General features: G+C 36.2%; 1 protein-coding gene and 1 pseudogene across 3 annotated transcripts in view; both read left to right on the forward strand.

Moving 5' to 3' along the window:
* Window positions 1–15,101, forward strand: part of LOC145261247 (spore coat polysaccharide biosynthesis protein SpsK-like) — an 89,741-nt gene that overhangs the window by 26,599 nt on the left and 48,041 nt on the right. The gene's annotated exons all lie outside the window — the stretch shown is intronic.
* On the forward strand, window positions 1,156–1,272 carry LOC145261459 (5S ribosomal RNA; annotated as a pseudogene).

Below are 15,101 nucleotides of genomic sequence, written 5' to 3' on the forward strand. Positions count from 1 at the left end.
GGTAGGGGGAAGAATAATCGTCTGAAGGCCAAAAGAAATAGAAATCTATCTATATATCTATAAAAGTAAACGTGTCTGTCTGTCTGTCTGTCTATGTACATTTCCCTATGCAATAACTCTGTCATTTTTTAGTCTACAGACTCGAAATTTGATATACAGGGTACTGATATTTGGGAAAATCTTTGTGATCGGTTTTCGGCCAGAAATTTGGCTGTTAAGGGGTCAAAGTTTAACGATTTTACCTTTAAGAACCCTACCAAACTCCTCCGACAATTTTGGGTCAAAACACTTGAAATTTTAGATATAGGCTCCTTGGATATGGATCTAACTTAATAACTTGGTTTGAGCCCAAAACAATAAATGTTAAGGGGTCATAATAGGAGTCAAAGTTAAAAAAATTGACCGCTTTTTTTTTTTTTTTTTGCTCAACATACACCTCCAAACATCCGGGCAACGCCGGGCTGAAATGCTAGTCATGAATAAAATGATGAAACATGTTTAATCATACCGAAATATGTGAATTCAAAGAGGAGGAGAAGGAGGAGGAGGAGACTGTATTGACAGGTATAAAATAAAGGTAGAAGCTAAGTCTGTATGTTTTGTTAAGTGGTGCATGATAAATTTAATGTGTTCCTGTGGAGAAGGATGGGTAGAGTGGAGACAGTCAAGCATAAATAAGAAACTTGGGTATTCAGTACTACATGATATAAGCTTTGACCCAAATGAGCACAAAAAAAGAAAAATGATTAGTAAAAGTAATTGAAGACAACAATGAGTTGAACTGGAATAAGAAAATTGAAGAAAGTTATAAAGAAAAAAAAAAGAAAAAAAAAAAGTCCAGGAAGCGAGAGAACAAGAAAACTAGACAAAAAAAAAAAAAAAGACCCTGTTATATATATACACACACACACACACACACACACACACACACACACACACACACTGAAGAAATAGTTTATGTTTTAAAGCATCGGTGGGGAAAGAAAGGAAAAAAAGAGAAACAAACTGAAAAAAAATGGAAAGGAAAGGTGTTGTGGATCAGGATTCAGAAGAAAAACAAAATATATTAAACAACAAATAAAGAGTGTCGTTATACGTCAGTCCGACTGCCACATGTGCATGATTTGTGCTAGATATTTACTCATAAATATTTGATAATACAGCATAATCGCGTTGACACACCAGTTCTCATCAAATCACCAAAGTTAAGCAACGTTGAGCCTGGTTAGTACTAGATGGGGGACCATTTGGGAATTCTAGGTGCTGTATGTTCTCTCCGCTTATCTCGGCATTTGTTTCCAGTCGTCCTATGCATACATTTCACTTGCCACTGGTATTTAACAATGTCGAGGAGAAGTGTGGTTGGAGATTGCGCACCTCCTGCCACAAAAATTACACGCGTAGGCACCCCTACATTTTTTTTTTTTTTTTTTTTTTTACACAGTGGTCACCACTTATCAAGGCCCGGAAGCCACTCAGGGATAAGGGTTATTGCAAGTACATTACGTTAGTGTGGAGATTTGATGAAGTGTTTACTTAAGGGGGCGGTTCATTAGGAATTTGTTAACGTTGGACTTGAACACATCCAAGTTGTAGTCAGGTGGGAAGCAGGCAGACGGAACATGGGGATCCATAGTCTGTCAAAGACGTAAGGAGCCTCAATTCAAAATGTTTGATATTTTTAATAAATATAAAATGCAGCACATAGCCAAAACTGGGGGATAGATTTATCTAACATTTATTAACGTAACTAAACTCATTCACCACAGCAAAATCACTCTATGAAAAATGTAATTATAACCCAGAATGACAATATATACATGATGTGGGGAGTTGGGGGAATAAAAATTTTGGCTACAAAAAACAAATGAATTATATTTACAATGAAAAAATTGTGTGTTTGTATAAGATCCCTCCCCCACTAGAAAATGTGGCAGATGAACAACTTTGGCAGTCGCAAAAAAGATGCAAGCCCCCTCCCCCTAAAACCCAACTTTATGAAACACTTCTTTTGAAAATTCCAAATTTGATCTATGTCTCTGACAAAACAGCAAATTTGTCACCTAATTGGGATGAAAAAATACAGTAGGAAAAAACAAAAATAAAAATGAGGCTTAATTAAGTTAAAAAAGCAAAAAAAAAAAAAAAAAAACTAAAACTAACATACTCTAGTTTAGTTAATAATCTGTTAATGTTTGTTCTGATTAATCAAAATTCTATACCTAAGGTACGTTCAAATACCACTTGAGATTAGCACAAATGCGAAACTTTCAACCATCTTTTGTTGAAATTTACCAAATAAGGTTATACCTTCTTCAGGTGATATTTGAAAATAAGAACGTCCTTCTGTTATGTTAACCAAATCATGCCTCTTATAACAGCTAACAAGCAAAGAAAAATGTAACTTTATTCTTTCTTTATGTCACTGTCACTGTCCAGTTGAAATATGGGGTAACCAGATCCAGGACAAAGAATTGTCTATTCAACATGTAAACTGCGTAACCTTCAGCTAACTCGCACAACGGACATACGATAGCACAGTGGAAGAAAGCATAATCAGGATCTTCCTCCCAATCTAGGTGTCTTTGCAAAGTTCACTACATAGAGGCTTTTGCCAGGTGAGAGATGCCTCATAATTATCGAAGTAGCTCATCCTAGATGTCCAACCGAGCTCATCCCAGGTATAACACCAAGCTCCTCAATCCTATCCTCTTGAGCAGATCCCTTCACCATTTATAGCACCTTACAGGACAATATTCAGAGAGTCTTCTTTTCAGAATTGACCATTTCTCTCATATAATGTACACATTCGGTCTAGGTAGGTAAGATGAAGCGTATGTCGAAGAATCCCAATGCTTAGCATAGCCAGTGCCTTCAGACGGATATAGGTATTAGATACCATGGTTTGTTTTCCACCCCACAAGAACTTGAAAAGAGTGCGCACTAGATATACTAGACAGTAAAGGATGAAACGGTAAAAGTGCCAATTTTTTATAGTGCTCGGTTTGTATGTTTATTTACAAACAAAAAGCTTTTCATTATGCCAAGCAAGCAGTGAGTGAACTTGCTTACAACAGTGCTCAATCAAAAGAGGGAAAGGAGCTTATTGCAATAAGTAGTATTTTAGCATTTTTTAGCTTATTTTTGCTCATAGTACATCTCTAGTGAGTTTTACTACCATTTTGAAGACTCCCTGAAAAGTTTTAGAATTTTTTTTCTTGATTAAATGATGTCAAGTTTTTAGGAGATTCAATCTACCGATTTTCAAAACCTGTGCTTTGATGAACTTACTGCACCACTTCACTAACAGCAAAATTTCTCCAAATTCACCGTAGTTTTTATTTTTTATTAAGCCATGGTCATAAAAACCGTTAGCAATAGACAGAGGTTACTAAGCTAATTAGGGAATGCATAGAACTTGAGAATATCACAATAGTTAGCCAATACAAAACTCCGAAAATGTGATAGTGATACATGTTCATTTACACAATTCTAAGGCAGCACGTTCAGGACTGCAGAACACAATGTGAAAGACGATCGCTCATACATCTGAGCAAATACCGGTGTGATTATGCAGAGAGTCTAATCTGAAAGCATATCGTCGCAGGTTTTGTGTGTTCAGCTGCAACACAGGATGGTATTTAAGTATTGCGGTGGAGCAAGAACGATGAAATAATCTGTAGGCAACAAAAGCAACTGTTACAATCTGGCGAGTAAACAGATCTAATCCAAGCTGACCCTATTTCATCTCGAGTATATGAAGTATATATCTGATGGCATTTTGAATTTCTGAGATATTGTTAGTCAAAAATGGTTCCAAATTCTTGGAAAGATTTTTAAAATGACTAAGTCCCCATTTTTTCGAAATTTAAAATCTCATAAAAACTGAATCACTTGCGCTGAAGGTCGAAGCCTTTCAATTTGTCCAGATTTATTCATCAGAAATGTTTTCTTTCACTGGTGCTTCATCCGGTTTTGTTTGAATCTTTCCTCTGCAAGCTTAGGGTGAATCCGGCCTTTCAAGTGATTACTTTGTCTGGTGCTTACACACTGATTAAATACTCCACCGATGCCAATGACATGACCATGCTTGTAATGAGTAGTGTCTAACTAGAGTCGTCGACATGGAAATAAGACGGTATGAACAAGTGACAGAGACCAAAATTAACTGTGACAAGTCTGTAGGATCACACATTAGTGCCTAGATCGGGTTACGCTATCAGGGACCCTTTGATTGGACAGATGCGCCTAGCAAAATACTCAGTGTCTAGTTTGGTGCTGATCTCCAGTTGGAGAAAAATTGGTCAGAAATATTGAGCAGTGTTGTAAGTGAGTTCACTCACTGCTTGCTTGACATAATGAAAAGCTTCTTGTTTGTAAATAAACATACAAATCCAGCACTGTAAAAAGTGGCAGTCAAATGTTTATATTAATAGACATTTGAGGAGGTCGTTTGTGGGAACCGATCCCATGGGAGTGAGAATAGTCTGCTGCAAAGAAAATGGGCTCCCTGTACTATGCTAGAAAATTATTCACATCACAGAGTATCCTATACTTTCACAAAGCCACAATTCTCTCATGGAGTATTGTTACCACATTTGAGTTGGTGCATCTACCACTAGTCTCTCACTCTTAGACAAAAAAAGAGTCTCACATCTAATATGTCCTGCACTAATCAGCCAAACTCCAACCTCTGTTCTATCACCACAATGTTGCATTCCTGTGCCTGTTTTACAAGTACTTTAATGCTCTGATGAACTCACTGCACTTGTGTCCCCTCAATGTACATACTCCCTAACCTGACAAGCACCAAAATCGCACTCTTTTACTGTTGAGATCCTTTTTTAAAAAAAAATTTTTTTTTACATAGGAATCACCACTTATCAAGGCCCGGAGGCCACTCGAGGATAAGGTTTACTGAGTGTACAGTAGTCAATGGGATAATATCGTAGTAATCGTTAGTAGTGGAAATTTGGTGAATTGGATTACTTAAGGGGGCAGTTCATTAAGAATTTGTTTACATTGGACTTGAAGACTACCAAATTGTAGTCAGCTGGAAAACAGGCGAACGTAAGAGAGTTCCATAGGCGTGCACTTCTAAGAAAGAAGCTTTGTTCATGGAATCTACGTTTAGGTTTAGACACAGATAAAGAGGGGGGGGGGGAGAAATTATTGACAGTACTTTCAGCTAGATGAGTGTTGTTTGTAAAAGTTTGGCGAAGGGGGACCATAGATTGAAGCTCAGCTGAGCATTTGCCATGAAAATAATGATAAAGCAGAGACAGGCTCACAACGTCTCTTCTGTGAGAAAGAGGTTACAGGGAAGAGAAAAGGGCATCCCGCACTAGGCTACAAAGTCTATTTTAAACTCTGTCAAGGCAAGATAAGGTCTTTCTAGCAGCTCCTATCCAGATGTGTCCCCAATACTCCATCCTTGGATGTACCTGGCTTTTATATGGGTAGAGAATTGCATCTGCAGTGAGATATCTAATGGAGTGGTAGAAGGATCCCGCCATTTTTCCAATGACCTTGGCAACAGATTTAGTGTACATGTTCCATTTCAGATCAGGAGTAAAGGTCAAGCCTAGAAGCTTGTCAAAACATGGAGCCTTCCCAAGACGAGAGCCATTCATTTCAATTGATGCCAGATGGAGATCAGAGCGTTGATGATGTAAAGATAGAAGCTTGGTTTTAGATGCATTAAAAGTAACAGCCACCTCTTCTCCCATTATACCACGTGCTCAAGATCAGAGGAGAGAGAATCAGAAAAAACTTTGTCATTTACAGCCTTTGATGTGTTGCCATAGATGGTAATGTCATCAGCATAAATGTCTACGAATGATCTTAGGATGATCAGGAAGAGAGTTGGGCCCAGCATTAATACTGTGAGCTTCTGATTTCTGCCCATCAACCACTACTGTTATGAACCTATCAGAGAGAAATGATTTAATAATTGAGAAAACATTTCCAGCTATACCGTAGCTGAAGCTCCTGTGAAGTAAACCATTATGCCATACCCTATCAAAGGTCTTTCCCTAGATGCCAGAAAGCTTTCTACTTTAATAGTTTCTTCGCTTGAGCTACTAAATTTTGGAATTCCTTCCCTGTTTCCTGGTTCCCTGACTGTATTAACCTGCTGAAGTTTAAATGTAACATGAACAGACATCTCACTGCTCAACTCCCCCAATGCCTTTTTAGGCACGATCCCAAATAGTAGATCCTTGTGTTCTAAATGGCAATATACCTTGTTTCGGGTGAAAAAAAGTTTAAAAGAATGTCATGTTCTTAGGCAAGATTTTTATAGGTTAAATGTGCCATTGAGGATTAATGCATTCCAGGCCAGTGGAACTTTACACTAAATCACTGTTCTTTCAAAACGGTGCAAAAAATCACTGAACCGTGGATGATTTCCGAGTGAGACTATGGAAGTTTTCTTTTTTATTGTCATTTAGTTATTCTATTTCTGTTTCATAATGAAAACTGTTTTATTCATAGAAAAAAAACAATGTACAGTATAACTCCTATAATTTGAACACGCTTCGTTCAAATTAGAGGATGCTGTTCAAGCTTTGTGATAAAAAAAATGTGCTGCAGTTAACTTTAATTTTCTAAAAATTAAGAAATAGTAAATGAAATTCATTGCTATATGATACTTCAAGTATATATTAAGTTGACTTTACAATATATTGCAAGTAAGAATTGTTAAATATTATTACCAGGAACAAAAACATTGAAAATAAATTAAATCTACTCTTACTTGTTAGGTATTTATTACCTAAGTTATCATCTACAGAAATCATACATTTATGTACAATACAGTTTTTTTAGTTATTCATTGAATGAGTCTCATTGCAGTTTCTATTTTCATCGATTGAGCTCTCGGGCGCTGCCATTGTATTCTGTAAGCAATCACGAAAATCTACAATTTCTTGGTTCTGTAGCTTCTTTATGATTATATCTCTTCGGAGTGACATTGCTTGTAAAACATAGTTGTCACTAAAGTAAGGACTTTTTTTTAGAAATTTTATAACCGTCTCCATAGACTTTTCTGCATCATCCCATGATATTGCTTCATCAGAGTATTCTTGGTTATTTACATTAGGGTCAAGAGAATGGGAGCTGTCACTATTTTCATCACCATTACTGCCTTCAGGATATTGATCAGTAGTTTCCTCATCTTGTTGCACCCACATTTCAACATCATTTGCATTAAGTGATTTAATTAAGAACAGCGTGGCTGGTCAGTAACCGTTTGGTTTCAAGAATTTTTTCTAGACCAGATGTATTCTCTGATTCTTTCAGTTCAGAAGCCTTTTGCACTGGGCTTGCTTGCTTGAACTTGATTCCATGCACTTGCGAGAGAACATATGGCATCTTTGATAGTAAAATGGCGCTGAAAATCACTTATACTCACGGTACTATTCATCATATTCATCCTGAAATCATTTCTGTAGAAACATTTTTAGTTCCAAATAATCCCTTGATCCATAGGTTGGATGAGAGAAGTCACATTAGGTGGTAAGTAGCACACAAAAATATTCCCACAAGATGACACTAGTTCTGACTCAGGAGGATGTGCTCGACAATTGTCCCACAGAAGCAAGCACGTTGAATCACGTTTACTTAATTCAAGAAAACGCCTCTGGACAACTGGCACAAATTCTTGTAAAAACCATTTTTTAAACAACTGTTGATTCGTTCATCCATTTCGTGAAGAATAATAGGATACTGGCAAAGGAAAACTCCTTTCAATGCCCGGGGACACTTTGATTTTCCAATGACAAGAAGCGTAAGTTTATGAGTTCCAGAAGCATTATTGCATACAATCACTGTTAGTCTTTCTTTATTTAATTTGAATCCTTTTATTTTCTGCTCATCTAATGTTTTTGTAGGTAAGCACTTCCAATTTACGCCACTTTCATCAGCGTTGTAAACATCCTCTGGTGTTAAACTATAATCGGCAATTATCGTCTTGAATTTGTCACAATAATTTGATGCTGCATGTGTATCAGCAGACCGTTGTTTGCCTAACATTGTTAATTGTCTTATACCATGTCTACTCTTAAAGCTCCTAAGCCAGCCTTCACTAAATTTCATATCTTCTGCGATATTCAGCTCTTCCTTAAGAGAGTTTGCTTTAGCAACTAACATGGGCCCAGATATTGCTACACCTTCATTCCGTTTTGCTACAAACCACTCATGCAATATTCGATCGAACTCAACTTGCTTTGGTCTGCGAAGAGTCCGTCTTTTGACATGTCTTTTATTTGGAGAGAAAGGAGCAGCCTTCAATATTTCCTCCTTTTTCTTTTTGATGTGAAACCGTGTACTTCTTCCAATCTTATAATCTCTCAATATAATGCTATTTTCAACTCCAGCATCTAAGTTTTCTATAATTTGACGTTTTTCGAGTAAAGTCAGTGTCACTTGTTTTCTTTTAGAGTTGCAAGCCATTGTGATGGGTTGTTTTACACTATTTTAAATATAACAATCTGAAAAAAAAAATTTACAGTTAGTGTAAATTAATTATCAATAGCTAATCTACATTAATTACATAGTACCAATATTAACATTTCGGCACAATATCTGACTAAACCATGTAAACTGTTTTACTGCAACTCTGCATCAAATATGCTAATACAATTTCAATGACGAAGCAGTTCAAGTTTAGAGAAAGTCCAGGTTTAGAAGAAGTCTAAATGAGAGGAAGTCCAACTTTAGAAGAAGTTCAAATTAAAGTTTAGAGTGTTACTGTATTTAATTATTTCTACATTGATTTAAAAACGATGATGATGATGATGATGATCATCATCATCATCGTTTAATGTACATATTACATGTTGGCATGTGTCGGACGGCTTTTAGAAATTGACTTCCAAACTAACCTACCTCTGGCCAGGTCATCAGTCGAATTGCAATGGCCCGAAATGCAACAGATTTTCTTTGGAAATCATTTCCTTAGCCGAGACAAGATTTTTATAGTCTGAGTGCCTTTCTTCCCACCAACCAAGTGAGATGATGGGGAGCAGTACTTCTATCAAGATAGCTAGAAATTGGATAAGTTATCTGTGCCAATATTTTTTTGTTTTTTTTTGTGATTCTGAAATCGATCCAACTTATTGAGACGCCATCTTTAGTTGATTGTCTACCAAGGCCAAAAAATGCTTTACCTGCTCTAAAACAATGTCATAATAATGTATGGAAAATATTCAGAGAATAAACATATTTTTTTTTTTATCTCTGGCCAGGTCCTTATTTGTACTACATCACCTGAAATACAATAGATTTTCTGTGGAAGTCATTTCTTTTGTCGAGGCAAGGTTTTCATAGGTATATGATAGTAGACTATTATCATATGCCTTTTGGCAATCCATCTGAACCATGTTTAGGTTTTCTTTTCTTTTTTTTTTTACATGGAAGTCACCACTTATCAAGGCCCAGAGGCCACTCGGGGATAAGGGTTATTGCGTGTACAGTAATCAATGGGATAATATCGTAGTAATTGTTAGTAATGGAGATTTGATAAAGTGTCTTACTTAAGGGGGCGGTTTATTAGGAATTTGTTTATGTTAGACTTGAAGACATTCAAGTTGTAGTCAAGTGGGAAACAGGCAAATGGCAGAGAGTTCCACAGGCGTGCACTTCTAAGAAAGAAGCTTTGTTTATGGAATTTACATTTTGATTTAGGCACAGATAAAGAATGAGGAAAATTATTGACAGTGGTTTCAGCTAGATGGGTGTTTTTCGTGAAAGATTGGCGAGGGGAGACCAGAGATTGGAGCTCAGACGAGCACCTGCCATGGAACTTAAGATAAAACAAAGACAGGCTCGCAACATCTCTTCTGTGGGAGAGAGGTTGCAATGAAGAGAAAAGGGCATTCCCCACTAAGCTACAAAGTCTATTTTGTACTCTGTCAAGGCAGGATAGGTTATTTTTAGCAGCTCCTGCCCAAATGTAGCAGCAGTACTCCATCCTTGGATGTACATGGCTTTTAAATAGATAGAGAATTGCATCAGCAGTGAGATATCTTCTGGAGCGTTAGAAGGATCCCACCATTTTTACAGCGACCTTTTCTCTGTCTCTTCCTGCAGTCCTCAAAAATGGTCTTATTAATCAACACTTGGTTGTTAGTGCCTAAACACTTCCTCCTGCATCCTACTTGTGCTTTTTTTTTTTTCAGATACATCCTAGAAGAGAAGTGTCCATAGATGTCGTTTGCAACCAGGCTAGTGAAAAGCTTATGATCATAGTGACGTATCAGATGAGTCTATATTTACTCAGGCTTTATGTCACAATTGTTGTGGGGGTTGTATCGGCTTTTAATAGCCATGCTGATGTGACTTCCTCATTTATCAACAGTTTGATAAAGCAAATGCTATAATGACTCTGAAGTTCTATGAGTTGCTTAAGTTAGAAATTGGATAAGTTATCTGTGCCAGTTTTTATTTTTTGTGATTCTGAAATCGATCCCACTTATTGAGACGCTATCTTTAGTTGAGTGTCTATCAAGGTCAAAGTACACTTCACTTGCCCTAAAACAATATAATAATAATGTATAGATAATATTCAGAGAATAAACATATTTTTTTTTATCTCTGGCCTGGTCTATTTTTTATTTTTTTTGTCTCTGGCTAGGTCTATTTTTTTTTTTTATCCCTGCCCAGGTCTATTTTTTATTTTTTTATCTCTGGTCAGATCTATTTTTTATTTTTTTTTTATCTCTGACCAGATCTATTTTTTATTTTTTATCTCTGACCAAGGCTGATTTTTATTTTTTTATCTCTGGCCAGATCTATTTTTTATTTTTTTATCTCTGGCCAGGTCTATTTTTTATTTTTTTTAATCTCTGGCCAGGTCTATTTTTTATTTTTTATCTCTGGCCAGATCTATTTTTTATTTTTTATCTTTGGCCAGATCTATTTTTTATTTTTTATCTCTGGCCAGGTCTATTTTTTATTTTTTCTCTGGCCAGGACTATTTTTCATTTTTTATCTCTGGCCGGATCTATTTTTTATTTTTTATCTCTGGCCAGGTCTATTTTTTATTTTTTTATCTTTGACCAGGTCTATTTTTTATCTCTGGCCAGATCTATTTTTTATTTTTTTTGTCTCTGGCCAGGTCTATTTTTTATTTTTTATCTCTGGCCAGATCTATTTTTTATTTTTTATCTCTGGCCAGGTCTATTTTTTATCTCTTCCCTAAAACAATGTAATAATAGCAATGTATAGAATAAACAATGTAATAATAATGTATGGATAATATTCAGAGAATAAACATTTTTTACTTTTTATCTTTGGCCAGGTCTTTATTTGAACTACATCACCTGAAATATGATAGATTTTCTGTGAAAGTCATTTCTTTAGTTGAGGCAAGGTTTTTATAGTCTAGATGGTACACTATTATTATATGCCTTTTGGTAATCGGTCCAAACCATGCTTAGGTTTTTTCTGGCTCTTCTTACAGTCCTTAAAAATGGTTTTATTAATCAACATTAATCATTAGAGCCTAAACACTTCCTCCTGAATCCTACTTATGCTTTTTGCAGGTATGTCTCAGAAGAGAGGCATTCATAAATGTTGTTTAAAAGGTCGTAGTGAGACAGCGGGTAGGTCGGTATTTACTGGAGCATTGTGTCTCAATTGGGATGAGGGGAGTACCATCCTTTAATAGTTATGCTGGTATGGCCTCCTCAACAGTTTAGTGAAGCAACTACTAATACTAACCTTAACCCTAATCCGTACTCCTCAATAGTTTGATGAAAAAACTTCTAACTCCTCAACAGATTGATTAAGTAACTACTAACCCTAACCCTAATCCCTTAACAGATTGATGAAGCTACTAACCTTAGCCCTAACCCCTCAACAATTTGATGAAGCAACTACTAACCTCTCAACAGCTTGATGAAACAACTACTAACCCTAATCTCTATGAGTTGCCAGAAATTGGATAAGTTGTCTATACCAGATTTTTTGTGATTCTGGAATCTATCTAACTTTTGTTTTATTGTAGCACAATTATAAACAGTCCTGTATTTTTTTGTTCTCAGGGTGGGTTTGGGAAAAATTGTAAAATCAAGTTGCTGATGTTTTCATGTCGAAATGTCAGTGCATATCCGATCTGGAGATTGACAGATGTTTATAAAATCTCAGCCCAACTGAGGTAAACAGGTGCAAAAGGTTAAACCTGCTTGGTCGACACCAGGATTTGATAAGAAAATAACATTTCAATCTCTTTTTACTATGCATCTGTCCCTCTTCCCCTTTCTCTCTCTCCTCACTCTCTTTCTCTTCATTACTCTCTTTTCCTATCGGTTCGAGGAGGGAAGGATTGTAAATCAATAAGGTCCGATAACAGTCAGCGATAGATGTAAAAATACTCATTCTAAAATGTTTAAATAAATTTCTATTTTTACAAGAAAATGTGTATGTTGTGTATTTTATATATTGTTAGTTTAAAGTAAACAGAAAAATACAAATAAAACACAATAGCCCAATTACATTTACACATTTATTGTACACTGACAAACATTTAAAGAACAACACAACACAGTACAATGGAGACAGTTCAATAAGACTCACCGGCTGGTGGAATAAGTCCTTAAAGCTCACCTCATGGTGGGAAAATGTTCTCCTCTCCTTGAGAGGGAAAATCAACACGTCTGCCCGTGACCAAAAGTAAAAGACACAAGGAATATATAAGGGGCAGATTACTCCTCCCCAGTGTCCTCTAATTTTTAGTCAATTCCAGCACAGCTCTTCTGCCAGAATGATGTCAATGGAGAACTTGAAGAGAAGACTTACCAGCAGATGTAACTGACAACAAACCAATCCCTTATGTAATATCGTTTATCCCCTCGGGAACTGGTTGCTGTTCTAGAAATGTCTCAAGACACAGACAAACAACTGTTCCAGAAATTTATCAAGATATGGACAAACAACTGTTCCAGAGATCTCCCAAGACACAGACAAACAACTGTTCCAGAAATTTATCAAGATATGGACAAACAACTGTTCCAGAAATGTCTGAAGACATGGACAAACAACTGTTCTAGAAATGTCTGAAGACATGGACAAACAGCTGTTCCAGAAATGTCTGAAGACATGGACAAACAACTGCTCCAGAAATGTCCGAAGACATAGACAAACAACTGTTCCAGAAATGTCTGAAGACATGGACAAACAACTGTTCCAGAAATGTCTGAAGACATGGACAAACAACTGTTCCAGAAATGTCTGAAGACATAGACAAACAACTGTTCCAGAAATGTCTGAAGACATGGACAAACAACTGTTCCAGAAATGTCTACACAATGTAGATACAGCAAATTAATCTCTCCAGCGAACAATACGGTCATATTATTATTCCAAACGTTATCTCTGGCTCCGGTATTTCTGGCTTGCTTTCATTATTTTGGACTTCCAGCTTTTCTACTAAATGCTTTTTTGTGTGAATCCCAAAGTCGTTTTGGATGAGACAGCGCATGATGACAAACAAACGTCTCAGATTACCTGCAGCTTCAGATATAGATGCTGCCTGTAGAGCAGCATCTAGTGGTTTTCACCCTCAAGTAGTCTATGCCCACTACCTGCAGTCCTGAATGAATGAACTTGACCATTTTTTTTAATGATCAACGGATGAACTTTATTTAAAAATAGATAAATGTTATCAGAACTTCATATACAAAAATAGATAATCTTTATCAACTATATTTTTAAAAAAATCTGATGAATTTCATCTGAATCTTATTTAAAGAAAACATAAATTTCACTTGGACATTTTAAAAGAATGGAATTTTTTTTTACGAACCTTATTAAAAAAAAACAGCATAAAATCAAATAACTTTTATCTGAACATTGTTTAAGAATAGTTGATCTAATTTTTGAAAATTATATAATTTGACGGAAATTTTAATTTTGAAAATATTTGAAAGTATTTATTTTTTCATTTTTAAATAAAATACTAAAGCTTATCTATATATATTAAAGCGAAAATGTATGTATGTATGTATGTATGTATGTATGTATGTATGTATGTATGTATGTTTGTATGTTTGTATGTATGTATGTATGTATGTATGTATGTATGTATGTTTGCTTTTTCTGTATGTGGGTTAGTCTTTTTCCTATAACATCTTGGGAAGCGTTCCCGCCCTGCAGTCAAACTTGACCTCATTAACTCATTAAAACGGGCACCTGCAAAATCCAAGTAATTAAATAAATTCAAACGTGTTTCCGTTAGCATCTCGCGGTGGGGCAATGGTTAACGTCGCACGTTTTTTTTTTTTCACACTTTAATTTACAACTTTGCCTCAAGGGTTCGGGTTCGATCCTCATACTTACTTTTTTTTTTTAACTCCCCCCCCCCGAGTTTCCACACACACCTCCAAACACCCGGGCAATGCCGGGTACCCCTTGCTAGTTTATTATCTACCTATTTTTTCTTTCCTTGAATTCATTAATGATTTATTTTTTGTTTTTCTAACTTTTGCATGTACAGAACAATTTCAACCGAAATTCCATAAGCAGAGTTTCTTTTCTAGAACTGTGGAATGCAATATCGCAGGTTTGCTTTCCCACTTACTATAACATAATCATCTTCAAATCTAATTGTTGAGCCGCCCTATTAGGTAATCTGGCCGTAAGTTTCACTATGACTTCATTGTCTCACCAACTACCTAACATTTAACCCTTATCCTATAACTAGCCTGGGTGCTCGGCATTGTCTGGGTGTTCAGAGGTGTGTGTTGAGCCAAAAAAATAAAGTTGTAGTAGGCAGACAGGCTCGAACCCATACTGCGAAGGAGGAAAAGAACGTGAAAAACAAAAGGTGACATCTTCGCTGTTGTGCCCATCACCATCTGGAAGTAACGTAGGTTTAAATTAAGGCTAGTCAATCGAAAAGAGGTGATGACTTTCGAAAATATTGGTGAAAAAAACGACCCCTCCCTGTAGAAAAGTGCCCAGTTGAGAGTGAAGGTCTTAATGATATTTAGCCAATTTTTCGATATTTGTCATCCGAAAGGTTGAGCTTCAAAACGATACCGATCTTGTGAAAATCTATCACCACTGTCAAAAGTTTTAGGCAGACATACATACATACA

This window comes from Euprymna scolopes, chromosome 37 (assembly GCF_053919585.1).
Source record: "Euprymna scolopes isolate OS-2025 chromosome 37, ASM5391958v1, whole genome shotgun sequence".
Taxonomy (NCBI): domain Eukaryota; kingdom Metazoa; phylum Mollusca; class Cephalopoda; order Sepiida; family Sepiolidae; genus Euprymna; species Euprymna scolopes.